At 42.0% G+C, this 8,148-nt stretch overlaps 1 long non-coding RNA gene across 1 annotated transcript; it reads right to left on the reverse strand.

Moving 5' to 3' along the window:
• Window positions 1-239: 239 nt before the first annotated feature.
• Window positions 240-7,252, reverse strand: LOC131202136 (uncharacterized). Its single transcript, XR_009156076.1, has 3 exons — window positions 5,386-7,252; window positions 4,817-4,938; window positions 240-4,621 (listed from the first exon to the last, which is right to left on the reverse strand). It is a non-coding gene; the product is annotated as an uncharacterized LOC131202136 (long non-coding RNA).
• Between the last annotated feature and the right edge of the window lie 896 nt (window positions 7,253-8,148).

Genomic DNA, 8,148 nt, shown 5'->3' on the forward strand with positions numbered 1-8,148 from the left:
GGACAGCAAGCCTCATTCGGCTGTGTCCAGCCGGTCTCCCAGAAGTTTCGGTGGCATTAAGAGTGGGCAGAGAAGAGAAGAGTCCAGCAAAGTCGAGCTCCTTAAAGAAGAGAGGACCGTCCCCTTTCTTGTAAGTGCAATCCCCCCCCCCAGGCTCCTGGTGCCCGCCAATGGGTTGGCAATTCCCGCACCTGCCTTACTGCAGAACCAGATGCCGCGTGGGCATGGGGAGGTTGTGGGAGGAAGGAAAGGAAATGCATGGAGGTGTGGAAGCGTCAGCCGAGTTTGCAGGGAGATTGGCCAAGTGGATGCTGCTGGTGAGGAGGAAGAGATGGAGTAGCAAAGCAGGAGGAAGAGATGGCATGGCAAAGCATGGATTGTGCCACAGGTCAATAGAACATTATTTAATTTGGGGTATATGGTGTAATTGGCTTGAGAGTATATGCAAAGATTAGAAAATTAAAAATGAAAGATGATTAATGAAATAAAAATCAAAAATAAGTACAAGTATAAAGAAGGATGAAGAATATTTGTTATATAAATATTAGATCACAGTAAGATGTTACAAAAAATGTAAAAAATATTTACAATGATAAATATATAATATAAACATAATGGTATATATAAATGTAAAAAACTGTGGATATAAGCCGGTATAGAGCTGTTGCAAAGCGGAAACTGTAATGTAAAACAAATAAAACTGTATAATAAAAGCATTTTTAAAAAACAAGTGCAAGCCATGGTCAACACCTCGCACAAACAAACACCAACAAAGCTTCTTGGGATTTGCAAACTTTTACCACCAATTTATCCCAGCTTTTGCAAATATCACCCTCCCTATTACTAACCTGCTTAAAACAAACCAAAATCTAGGCAACAACTAAACTGGACAATGGAATGCCAAGCGGCATTTGAAACACTTAAACAACTTTTCTTAGCCGAACCAGTATTAAAACATCCAGATCCAGATAAACAGTTGGTCATACAAGCCAATGCCAGCAATGTAGCTGTAGAGGCTGTGTCAGCCTCCACTCCAAGCTTCACTCTATTTGTGTTATATGTGTGCAATTTGTATTCAGTAGTTAGATTGCAGTGTCAGTATGTTAATGTAAAATAGCCATGAACCTAAGATGTACACTATCCTATACTATCCTATTCAGATTAACAGAAGAGGGCCCTTTAAGAGTGTCATCTGACATAAAAGGAGGGGAGGGGGCAGTAAATGTTTGAATCAGCATAAACGCCAGACATGCGGGCTTTCCAACGAACCCTGCACTCCTGAGATAATAAACTGCCGGAAACCTTCGGAAGAAGCTTACCACGGGGGGGTGAGAAGGAGCTGGCATTGGACCAGGCCTGCCTGACCTTTTGTGGGAAGGAGGGACTAACGAGGGGATATGGGATGTTAGCCATATTCTGTCTCAGATCCAACTTTAAATCCGGATGTATTTAGTAAAAGTACTTTTCTTTATTTTCAAATGAAGTCAAGGTGTATTCTTTCCTAAATATAATCAGAGACAGCCTGACAGGCTGTTTTGCTCCAAAAGAACAAGATTTTGCTGCTTCCCCTTGGCTAACGCCCAGCAAGGGAGAAATTGCTTGATATTCCCATCCGGGCACCCCAAGGCCAACTGGCAGAGCCTGATCTTTCCACAGGGGAAGGGAAGATTTTATTGGCACAGGAATGTTGCTCGGGCATGTCCCTCACTTTTTGAGGATATCAAATTCTCATTTTTGAGGATATCAAAAAAGAGCAGGAAGACCCCAATCACGGATACTCCCCACACAGCCCTCCATTCCCAGGCCTGGTGAATCGGGCAATGCCACTCAGTTGATTACCCAGTGCCCAGAGGATGTGACCCAGGCCCAGCAGGCTGAAGGGGAGATTATGGCACTAAAACAGAGGGCCCGACTGGCACCAGACTATGTCCAGGAGTTCCGCTGGCTTGCTGGCAACTTACGGAGCAGCTGCTGGTCCATCGGTTTAAGGCAGGTCTTGATCGAAGTTTGCACCAGGCCTGTGCATACAGGGACCTACCTCCTCAGCTAAATGAGTGGTACCGGGCATCCATCGAGTTAGATGCCAAACTCAGGGTGTGCCACCTGAAGGGTGACTTGGGGCCAGAGGTTCCCTGAGAGATTCCCTGAGAGGCAGCTGACCATCAACTGGCCAAGACCGCCTGCAGTTCCAGTCCCAAGTCAAGACCTACTTGCCCACCTATTCAGTGCTTCAGATGCAGTCAACTGGACCACTGGGTTACAAAATATTATAGGGGAGATTGAAACTGATAATATTTGTATAGTGGGTGATTTCAATGCAATAGTAGACAGAGATCTAGACCATAGAAGTGATAAAATAAGGAAAGGAATTAGAAGAATACTACCTAACACTGTCAGCATTCCAGAAAAAAAACCCCACTCCAAGTAAAAACTCCAAAGCAAGCATCTTTCAAAGTTCTATTTAATAGGATAGGTAAACTGGCACATCTGGGAAAACCCAAATCTGAGAAGTCCAGGTTTTTCCTCAGTAAATCAAAACCCCGAAAACCATCCCCTGACTCCACAGTCAATCACATGCTCTAATTGCCAACTGTCCCATATCAAGACAGCACTCCTTCTCCAGATGCAGGATCAGCCTGACCTTGACTGACAGGAAGAATGCTATTGTGTCTAAAGACAATCCCTCTACTAAATCCCCCCCTCCTACTTTCCCACACATGAGAAAGTGGCAGCACGGAAGCTTCCAGCCTAGTATGGCTTCCAAAGCTGACAAACACCTTTTTTAAAATGGCGGAGGAACTGAACATTCAGAATAGCTGGAGAGAGAGAAATTTGGGGAAAAATAATACACATACTACTCGGGTCGACACCTATCATGGTCTAGAATTGATATGGCTTGGATGTCAATAGAACTAAATTCGGATTGAGGAAGTTGCAATTGATATAAATTCTGGGGCAGACCACAATCCTATCAAAATTAAATGGAAAGGACAGAAGAAAATAAAGAGGTGGACTTTAAAAAGAGCAATTTTGAATTATAAGGAATTCAAATTAAAGATGGAAGAACAAATGTATCTGTTCTTTCAAGATTATAAGAAAGATACGAATAACCAAAATCTATGGGATACGGCAAAAGCTTTTATGAGAGGTATTGCAATAGCCTATATGGCCAAGAAAAACAAACAAAAAAGGCAACGACAGAAAAGTCTGAAAAGAAAAACTTAGTAGATCTAAGATAGAATTACAAAAGGAATCAAAAAGCCAAGATGTGAAACAACAAATTGAAGTAATTAAATATAATCTGAACACTATTGAGAAGGGAAGTTTGGCACAGCAAATAAAAAGTACTAAACAATTTTTTTTGAAAATGCAAATAAACTGGGGCATTGGCTGGCGTTGGTATTGTGCATTTATTTTCATGTATTATTATGTATATAAAGAAGTTAATGAATCCAGCTGGGTGTGCTTCTGGATTTGATTTTTGCAAGAAATTCTGACAATATAGAATTGTAACTAGAGCGGTGTGATGGCCTATATGTCGTGTCTTCGGCTCCCGAGCCTGGTTTTTTGGCAGAGAGTGACTCAGAGAGTCAGGGGGAAGAGCCGACAGGGCTTCCCTCTGCAGGACCTTCCTCTCTGGCTCCATTCCAGGATCCAGAGGCAGGCCAGGTGGAGGAGATGATGAGGCCTTTTTCTCCCACACCTTCCCCCTCCCAGGAAACGCCTCAAGACTCAGCTGCTGACAATCAGTCCTGGTTAAATCCCAGGCATCCCAGAAAGGAGAGGCGGGAACAACAAAAGAAGGGGTGGGGCAGGCCTAGAGAGTGCTGAGTCATGGAGCCACACCCCACAGGGTATAAAAGCAGGAGGAACTGCTCTATAGCTTCTTGTGATGGACAAAAACTGACTCTTGGGAACTTTGGCTGCAATATTTTGAGACTAAGACTTTGGCTTCTGGATTTCTGTTTATTTCTGAGCTGCAGTTACGCTGGTCTGAGGAGATAAGAGAACTTGGCAGGCTATAGCAGGTTTGTTGCCAGAACTGATATCTGTCGTAGGAGTAAATTGCTGGCAAATATAATCAGTTCATGTGTCTTCTTGGTTGTGGTTGGAGGGGACAGAACACTATAGGTGAAGATGCTCACCTCCCACTCAGGAAATTGAGAGTTCAATCCTAGGCCATGACAGATGTTTCTCTATTATTTATTTATTTAATTAATTAATTAATTAAACTTTTATACCGCCTTTCTCCCGAAGGACTCAGGGCGGTGTACAGCCTACATTAAAACAATTTATATACACACTAAAATAACAATTAAAAAACTTATTCCATAAAGGCCGAAATTAAAACCGTCCAATTGACCATAAAATACCCAATAAAATACAATTAAAATTTAAAATTTAAGAATTTAAAAAATTTAGTATTTAAAAATCAGGCCAGTCCCGCTTGGATAAATAAATAAGTTTTCAGTTCCCGGCGAAAGGTCCGAAGGTCAGGCAATTGGCGTAAACTGGAGGGAAGTTCGTTCCAGAAAGTAGGTGCTCCCACAGAGAAGGCCCTTCCCCTGGGGGCCGCCAGCCGACACTGCTTGGCGGACAGCACCCTGAGAAGACCCTCTCTCTAGGCACAAAGAGAAAATATCTGCTATGAACTCCACATAAACATCAGGAAGAGCATCTGGCCAGTAAAAGTTCAACTCTGTCCAGTCACCCCAACTCCACCCTGAAGCAAGGGATTACAGGGTTGTAAAAAATAGAATTGTAACTGTTTATTATATGAAATAAATTTATTTCCCCATATCAACTTGTTACTTACAGGGGAAGATGAGCTGGAACAAGAACTGACAGAGATGGAGAGGCCAGCTCCGTTGGCCTTGTAGGAAACTGGGGAAGGGCAGAGTCAGTCCAGGCAAGGCTTTTCTGAATTAATAAGGCCTCCTGATCCAAGAGCAAGGAGGGAAGAGAGACAGCGAGATCAATGCAGATTGAGCTGGTGACGAGGGAGGAGAGTGCCCCGCCCCATTTTACAAGGTACACTGAGATGGGGACTGAGATGTAAGAAGGTGCCAGTGGGAGGGGCATTTGTTGGGAACAAGCATTGAATCTGTGGAGCCTCGTGTGCACTTGCCAAAGTCTGGAGATTGCTGTACTCGGTCTTGTGGGGCTTGCCAGTTTGCCTGCTTCATTGAACTTCTTGCTCTGGTTACTGCTTAGCTAACCTGGCTTATTGGACTGCTGGCCCTGATTGCTGTTTGGTTAAGCTGGCTTACTGGACTACTTGCAGCCAGAGGCTTCTGAAGGTGCATGTGAGAGCTTTGCTTCAGGACTTGTAGTGAATGTGGGAATGTTTGGGGGCACAGTTGGAGCAATAAAGAGGAGTTATACCTGTTCTCTGGTTGTGTTGTTTTTGTGCCACGGCCAGGTCATCACACGGTCAGCTTTTAGTCACAGAATTTAATGCATATAGCATTCTCTTAGCCAACCCTTCAAAACTCCTAAACAATTCTCTTATCTGAAATGGGATCTGATAAAAACAGAAATCATGAGCATATCCATAAAAGTTTGAGTTTTTGTCCATCTGGGTTAAGACTTCAAAGCATGAAAAAAACACCCTGTTTTGGCTTTTAGATTTCATGTTTTCAAGCAGGAATTTGAAGGAAGATTTACTTTATTCATTAGAGAACATAACTTTCCAGCAATACTAATACAAGATGCAGGATTGTGTACCAGCTACATTCATCTCTCCTTCAACTTCTCCACTTGAACAAACAAAGCACGGAGGGTGTATAATTCACTTCTTTCCCCCAATTTTCAGACATTTAGGGAATATCTGAGTAGAGATTTGAGGAAAGACTGATGGGAATGTTTTGCAAAAATATTGAGTATTCATGTATGCTAATGATATACTGAAACAGCAAAGAAAAAAGGAGAAAAATGAAATTAATGAATTGGAGGACATGTTTGCCTGCCAAGAACCATTAACTGAATCTTTTCCCATTTCCTTCTCTTCTGTTCTTTTTTGATAGATATTCCCCCCATCCATTTTTATTCTGCAACTGTCAAACCCAGTGTAATCATCTATATTTTTATTTTCAGTTATTTTCTTTCCTATATTATATTCTTGCTTCTCGCTCATATTTTCTTTTTCCTTTTTTTGCATTCTAACCAGTCCTCCACTTTTTTATTTCCCTTAAATGCTTCTCGGATCTTTTGAAACATCCCCCTTAGTTCCTCATACTCATGGTCCCAATTCTCTATGTTATCAATTCAAAGAGAAAGGATTTTTTAATTTATTATTTTGGCTTATGTGTAATTCAAATTCAAGTCCATATAATGTCTCTTTTTTCTTTTTTCTTTCCAAGTAGTGTCCAGTTCAAATGTTCATTTAAACCATTCCAGTTTGAGTCTTTACTCTTTCAACTTCTTTTTGAAATCATGCTCCAGCTGTTTAAACAAATACTCCTCAAACAGTTTCCCATGGTGAACTGAGCAAACTTAATGCAGTCCTTTTATTTCCACCAGCAGATGTCTCTCTCCAATTCACAAATCCTCAGGCAACAAAGTATCAATTGTAAATCCACAAAGATAATTACTTCCTCTTCTTCAATTAATTCCTTTTGGTGTTAAAAAAATGCTATTACTCAGTTTTCTTTTTCTTATATTATTTTTAATTTCTTCCAAATCCAATTTTAAATCCAGGTGGAAAGTTTTCTTTTTAGGGCTTTAATTTTAAAATCGCTTTACTTTTTTTCCCCCATCACTTTGAATTCCCAAGTACCAATTAGCCACTTATTTTGGGTTGGGACCTCTTTCAAGCTTTAAAGATTTTTTCTTCTTACCTGTGAGTTTTTTCTTACCTGTGAGCCAATAACTCACCCAGTAACAATACTTTGTCCAATCACCACCCCTGCTCAAATCTTAGTCCAGTTGCCGCAGCTTGTAATGGTAATTTCAATGGCTGCTGCCCCTGCTGCTGGATCAAAGAGCTGCCTCCGACCTTTCAAGAAACTTGCCTGTTCCTCTTGGTCTTCCAAGGTGCCTCTCTTTCTCCCCTGTCCCTCCAAGACAGTTCCAGTCTGAAGACCCCCCCCCCCCGACAGCAGTTTGTCTGGCTGGGTTTTTGCAAAGCTCATCGGAGCTTCGCTATTTCCCAACCAGTATCGCAGTGACGCTTCCGGTTTTTCTCAGCCTTAAGTGTATCTTGGAACAGCAGCAGTAGCCAATCAATGAGGAACTTGCAATTCAGCCCAATGAGACAAAGAAAGCAAGCTCCTCATTGATTGGCTGCTGCTGCCCCAATCCCTAAAGCTGCCCTGAAGCAGGAGGCTGTTGCAGCTCCATCCATGTCTTTTCTACTATGAAAGTCCTGTTGGCCAGATAGCCATAGCCGGTCTTTTACTCAGAAGCTGGAGAAAATGTTTAGATCTCACTCTACAGCTTTGTCATCATCTGAAAAAACACTTTGGCTTCTTTGCCAATGGGTCAGCCTCTTCTGGAGCTCTGGAGATCTTCAAAAAGTAATTAATCCATGGGAAATAGGGTGTAAGAAGGAAATGGAATCTGTGACACTAGCAAAACAGGCCCAGTGCCCGTGGATACCTGGTTGGGCAGGAAGGTGGGGGTAAGCAATTGTTGGGACCCCAGGGGAACATGAGGTAACTCAGTGGATATCTTGAATGGCCTGCTCCAGTACCAGGCCCCACATTGTCTTCCCCACCCTGAAACACTTTATGTGCATTTAACGACCTGATTATTTGATTAGCAAATGAATTGGATATGCCAGATCACATTCATTTAACGTGATTCAATCAAATGAATCCTCAGGTTAGAAGTGTAATTGGCAGGGTCTATTACATTAATAACTTGAGGATTAGCTCTATTTGTGTTACTATCTTTCCTTGCCCTCCCAAATGTTAGCCAAACTTTTTGTGCACCATGCATATAGTATGATATGGGGTGGGGGTGCAGTTCACATCACAGTTTTGGTGGGAACTTTTGAACCTGTTAGGAACCACCCAGGGCTTAAGCTCCTTCCACTAGCCACAAACTAAAGGGTTTGTGAGAGGGCTAATTTTGTCCTGTTATAGTATTTCAGGTGTTATATTAATTAGAATAGAATTCTTTATTCTAAGTGTGATTAGACACACA

The sequence above is a fragment of the Ahaetulla prasina genome, chromosome 7 (assembly GCF_028640845.1).
Source record: "Ahaetulla prasina isolate Xishuangbanna chromosome 7, ASM2864084v1, whole genome shotgun sequence".
NCBI classification, from domain to species: domain Eukaryota; kingdom Metazoa; phylum Chordata; class Lepidosauria; order Squamata; family Colubridae; genus Ahaetulla; species Ahaetulla prasina.